We start from the raw sequence: 6,789 nt of genomic DNA, 5'->3' as shown, positions 1-6,789 counted from the left end.
CGTACAGAATATACATACAGTACATGTTTTTATACCATGGGCTGTTTAAATACTCGATTCTGATTGGCTGGAAGGTGTGCAGTAAAACCGTTTAATGCACAGGTAGTTCCAGTCAGTTTGATTACAGTTCGAAATTAATCCGCTACATTGGTAACCATAGTAACACAGATACACTTGCAAGCAGAGTGAGAGACGCATATGAAAACGTTTAGGTAGACATACAGTACATGTTTGTGTATGCATGAGTATACATTTAAAAATAAATAAAAGTACTGTTGAAAAAACAGTTGATTTTCATATTAAGTTATGAAGTTCATATTAAGTTATGTCAGGGGTCCAGACTGTGACCAAATGATCGCATTTTGCCACCATTCCTGCCAATGCGACCACAATAAACATTTTGCAATGGAAAACCTCAAGATGTTTATTATAGATACAGTAAGACAGAAACTCACCCGTTCACCGCTCATTTTCCTCAGCTGTAGGCAAACGCGTTTCAAACCAGTGCTTCTCCCGGGAGACTAGCGCTAAATTAATCCCCTATCTTAGCGCCATCTACTGTTTTAGAAGAGGAAGCTGCTCAACTGCATTTGTGAGAAAATCTGCCTGGACACATTAGTGATAAAATCGAGCCAAGTGTCACACAATCATAACAGACAGATATGCATTTGTGTGCACAAAGTTTGGTATTTGTTCAAAGGTTACATACAATTTGTAGGATGGTTTGTATTTATTTGTGAAATATTAGGCTAATTTATTTATATTTGTAAAACACAATATTTGTTACGCCACTGCGTTTTCGCTCAAATTGACCTTTGTATTTGAACATTGCTTTCTGTTTGTTTGCGAGTCGAGTTTTCCTTTGCAAAGCTGATCGAGTTTGTTTGCGAAATGCTGTATTTGTTTGTTTAATTAAGGCACATAATTCACTCCATAGAAAACACCCAGCAATGAAAGCCATGTATCTCCTTTATGGACAGTGTCAGAATACAGTGAGAAAGCACTACATGAACAAAATAGAAAAGAGCATGAGTTGCTCCTCCTAGCGCTAAAATTAAAACATGGTGTGCCAGATGAAGCACTAGAAGACATGCTTCAAGTCATAAATGCTATCACCGGTAAACACTCAGTGTCAACTACTAAACATCACTTCTACAAAAACATGAATGATTATAAGGACTATATTATTATCAAGCATTTCTGTTCAGATTGTATGGTCTTAATGGAAACAAAAGATGAAAAAGTAGGTTGCAGAATTTGCGGCAAACATGTTGATGCAAAGGAGCACGTGAAATCGGGAAACTTTTTTATTGTTCTCCCTCTAGAAGCACAACTACGAAATATTATTGAACAACACAAGTTTTCGCAGTTGACCGTCAATAACAAGGATGACGTAAATGGACACTTGGTTGATGTATGTGATGGTGTGCTCTATAAAAAGACCTTGAAAACCTTCACAACTTTAAATGATTGCTTCTACTTTTCAACCACCTTTAGTTGTGATGGTGTACCTTTATTCAAATCCTCTTCACAGTCCATATGGCCCCTGTTGTGCACTTTAAATGAACTACCTCCCGATCTGAGATCTGACCATATTATGTTAACAACATTGTGGTTTCCCCAATGAACATCTATCTTGACCCATGTGTGAATGAGTGCACTGATCTACATGAGCGTGGCTTTGATTGGGTTACATCTGATGGTGTACATGGAACCAGCAAAGTATATGCTTTAATACTTGTAAGGGATTCTGTTGCCCGTCCACTCCTACAGAACTTTAAGCAGTTCAATGGGGAGTTTGGATGTTCTTTTTGTCTTCAGAAAGGAACACTTGTCGAACGCGGTCGGGGAAAGGCCAGGGTTTACCCATTTGAGGAAAACATAGAACTTAGATGTCAAAGTCAGACTTTGGAGCTAGTTACGAGGGCTGTTGAGACGGACACACCTTCAGCAGGTGTGAAAGGACCTTTGGTGTTGTCCCTTTTACCTGGATTTGATATAATTGAGGGATGTGTCCCTGATTACATGCACAGTGTCCTCCTTGGAGTTACAAGATCTATCACTTCGCTATGGTGTGACTCTGAAAACCACCAATCTCCTTGGTACTTAGGCAGGTCCATACCACACATTGACATACTACTGTTAAAAATAAAGCCCCCAAGTAATGTCTCCAGAACACCTCGATCCATAAAAGAAAGGCGTTACTGGAAAGCCCATGAATGGCTGATGTGGCTACTTTCCTACAGTATTCCCATTCTTAAGGGGATTCTACCTGAGAGATACCTAATCATTGGCTGGAACTTGCGAGTGGCATAGCTTTGCTGCTGACCACATCGATTTCATCTCAGCAGCTTTTAGAAGCACAGGACCTTCTTCACCAGTTTGTATCTGAGATGGAGCCCCTTTATGGTATAGGCACTGTCACCTACAATGTTCACCTCTGCCTTCATCTCTCTAGAAGTGTCCAGAATTGGGGGCCATTATGGGCCCAATCTGCCTTTCAATTTGAGGCCTATAACATGGAGTTGATCGAAATGGTGAAAAGCACCCAGTCTGTGCCCATCCAAATATACAAAGTTTTCTGGATGAAAAAAGCACTTCCACTGTATCCCAGTCAAACACTGAAAGATCCCTCCTCAGAGTGTAGTGCTGTTCTTGGGCAGTTATTGAGGGGAAAACAAGAGCGAAAGCATGCAGTGAGGTGTTTGGGAGTTACAGCTTTTGGACCATCCAAGAAAAAAATTATGGCACATGATGTCTACATTGCTTTGCATAGTGTTGGTGATAGGGTAGAGAAGCAGGTTGTAGAATATTATAATCGAGTGTTTGTCAATGGTGCGATCGTTCACTCCCAGGCACACCACCGTTCAAAGAAGAGAAATTCAACTGTAGTTCGTATAAAAACTGACAACGCATTCTTCTCGGTTAAAACGTTCATAGTGACAGATGTAGGAAATGGCAGTACTTGTTATGCTATTGGTCGCTTTTTTGAGGAGGGGAAGCACAGCTTTTCTGCTTGTGTTCAAAATCCTCTACACTTTCATCCAGTCAAGAAGGTGCTATCTCACCTAACTGCTGTACATGCCTCAGCAATTGAACACAAATGTGTGTACATGCCTTTAGAACAGCACAGATGCGATTACATTATGACTTTTCTTAACTATTATGAAGTAACGGTTTAATTTTTTTTTTTATGTCTGACATCAGTGACATCAGTTTTTGCAGCTCTGCCAAGCTTTGTTGAAAGCACCAAAAGTTTATTTTCTTTGAATGCTAGTGGAGAACCCAGGTTTACATAGCTGCATGAGTTAGATCAGTGGCTCTCAAACTGTTTACACCACCTCAGAAAATATTCGGCTCTCCAAGTACCACCATAATGACCTATATGAAAATACAGTAGCGTAGTAGGCCTAACTATTCAGCTACAGTTATGCACAGCTCAAGAATCTGTATTATTGTCAGCCACTTTGAACATTGTAAAAACACAGTTTAAACATTAACACTGCACTGTGCTGCTTACATACAGGTTAATAAAAAACTTAAATAATGATTCAATTCAAATGTATTGCACCTAAAAATGAAATAAAAACTGTAGCCTACTGTACTTAAAATATTAAGTAAAAAAAAACGTACTGTACTTAATAAAAAAAGACAGGCTGTGTATTCATATTTAACCTTTTTAAACGTACATTTAAAATATTCTGGCTGACCCCCGTGAGTTTTTCAAGGCGATCATTATTTTAGAACTGATCACTTTATTGTTTCCATGGTGACGCGTCATTGCTTGTCACGTGACACACCGCGGCCACAATAGCCCTGAATGACTAATGATCTGCTTTTATTTCTTTTTTTATATATTTTTTTATATTCACAAATTTGTTAGCTATGGCATGAAATATTTGATATTCCGATTGTCAAATATATGCAAGTGGAAGTGTTATGTTGTTTAAACACCTTTATAACGATCGCGTTAGTTGAGCTGTATGCGCCGCCATGTTAGTTTGTGCCACTTTTCAGAGAATCGGATCTGTTGGATTTACAGCACGTAAATTCATCCACTTCTCCCGAAATACATGAAAGTAAGTGGCCGGTGAACTGGGAGAAGAATAGAGTTAACTTTAAAGTTATTTACACAATATGTATCTGATATGAATAAAATGTGTCGGCTAATTATAATGGAAATTATTATTATTTCCGCTTCCATAGACATCAGTGTGTATTTTACAAATTCTAAATGTATTGTTTTTTTTGGTACTTATGTGAATTTAAATGTCTGAAACCCAAAATAAACATATGTGGTTAAAAACACTGAATAACTGTGATATTTGACAGCGCCTGAGTGGCGCGCGTCCGTCTCTGGCTCAGCGCCAGCCAACTGCGAAAGCACATTTGAGTTTAGCAGCTGATCACGTGATGCACTGACCGTTCTACACCAGTGTAATCGTATCGTACGCTCCAGGGACCAGCCAAGACTGAGCACACCGGTTTGATCTTACGTGCGAAATTCAGTGATTCCTCTGCGTACCACTAGAGGGAGCCTGCGTACCACACTTTGAGAACCACTGAGTTAGAGAAATGCGTTCAAAAAATCTAGGGTCCTTAATTTAAAGACAAACACAACTGTATATTATTCTGTATGCATCTGCATATGTAGTGCATGTATATACTTTCTTACATATAGATATTGATATATGGCTATTGATGAAAAAAATTAAATGTATGTTTTCAAATAGAATTTGTGTAGTATTTGTTTTGTTTTTATGAGCCGGTTAAGAAGAGGTAAAATAATAATAAATAATACATTTTATTTATAAAAGATTCGAAAATGGGATAGAAATTGAAATGAAATGTGGATGTGTAGACTTGATAAAAGTTCAAACTGTTCAAATAAGGAAAACAAGGAATGAATAAGGAAACCATAGGCATGTAAAATGTATGTATGTTGTTTAAATAGTTTGGCATATATAAATTAAACATATCGGTGACATATATGGTCAAAACATACAGTATTATATAAATAATAATCATATACATCATAATAATACATGTCAATATACTCATTCAATATGGCAAATTTATATATGTTATAAACCTATATAAACATATATCTAGAGATATGTATATATGTGATAGCAATATATTGTCTTATATTTAGCATATATGATGGCGTCACTAGCGATATAGGGACATATATGTCATTACATTTCCGTATGGGGAGTGCAGCTGTCTTCAGAAAGCAGAGACACAGCCCTCCCAGTGCAGAAACTGGTGGATTTATCCCTAAATTGTTCAGATTGGCGACCACAGAACAATGATAACTAATCATTTCCAGCTGAAATAATGAAGCTAGAAGGCAGATGGATCTATATTTAGCTAGGGGGAGTGACGCAGATTTGCAATATCCTCTCTAAAACTAAAAATGCCTTTTATTCTGCTGACATGTCATATGGTTCTATTCTCACAAAATGTACCAGATATGTCCTTATATTTAGCAAGGCAGGTGGAGATTGCTATTATAATACAGCATCACTACAGCATCATGGGCTTTGGGTGCACTCGTCCAAAAGCACAGGCATAAGGCCCAGTTGTGAGGGCTCCTTTAACAAAATATAGTTTTTCTTTAGCTTACAAAACTAGATTAATGTAACAATTTAAATAATTTACAGTTGTTTTAATTTGTTCTTCAAAAAACGTACACTCCTTTTTCACAGTTTTCTTTTTCATCCACTCTACTAAAAGTCATAGCCGTGACCCCTGTGAGTTTTACGTTTCCATGCGTTTGCCGACATCTCAGGGCCACAAAGTGAAATTTTCATTTTACATTTATCCCTGTACACACACATCCCGGTGTTTCCTCCATTATTGTTGAATCACGGAAGCTACACCAGTTACTTTTGCCAAGAGATTTATTATTTATACATGTGTCATGTGTCAGTCAGAGAGAAACAGGCATATGAGAATATAAGGCTACATGAGAGGAGGTCTTCATTCCCCATTCCTGATCTTCTCCCCCCATCATGCTAGCTGTAAACGGTTTCTCCTTCCTCACCCCATCATCTCTATGTTTCCTCCTTCCTCTCACGCCCTCATGCCTTTATGTTTCTCTGAGGTGGTACAGTAAAGTTGAGCTTATATACATCACAGAGAGACTTACAGCGTCCTTATAAGCATTAGGTATACAACATGATTTTCTGCCTTACGTTTAAAAATGGAATTTACCCCATGCTTTCACATGGCACTATCCTCTATCCACATTAAGAACTATTTCTCAGTGTATACATTAGTGATATACATATGGTACATTTGCCTCAGTTGAAACATCCCTTCTCTCGCTAAGAGCAACTCTACACATCTGAAGCATCATCACTGGATCTCTCTGCTAATGAACATTACCTCTAAGCTAACTATAACTCTACCAGCTCTCTGCTCAGCACACATGTACAAATATAGTCTGACTTCACAAAAAACATTATGAAATTATTAGGGCCGTGACATTAACGCGTTAATTTCGATTAATTAATCTGAGAAAAAATAACGCGTTAAAAAAAATAACGCAGATGAATCCATTCCGTATTGACCTTTGAACCTGGAGCCGTTAAAATGAAGGAGGGAGACGAGAACGCGCTGGCGCTGCCTGGATCATTGATTGGAACATTTACTTATAAAAAACATCAATTTCAACGTTGATTCACCGGTGAACGTAAGGGACCAAGGTCGAATCAATGTTGGATTATGTTTCGATTGTGCAAAACGAATCAACGTTGAAATCGTGACGTTGTTTCATTGTTG

The sequence above is a fragment of the Rutilus rutilus genome (genome assembly GCF_951802725.1).
Source record: "Rutilus rutilus genome assembly, chromosome: 6".
Lineage (NCBI taxonomy): Eukaryota > Metazoa > Chordata > Actinopteri > Cypriniformes > Leuciscidae > Rutilus > Rutilus rutilus.
The sequence above is the reverse complement of the archived record's forward strand: the minus strand, read 5'-3'. Positions refer to the sequence as shown.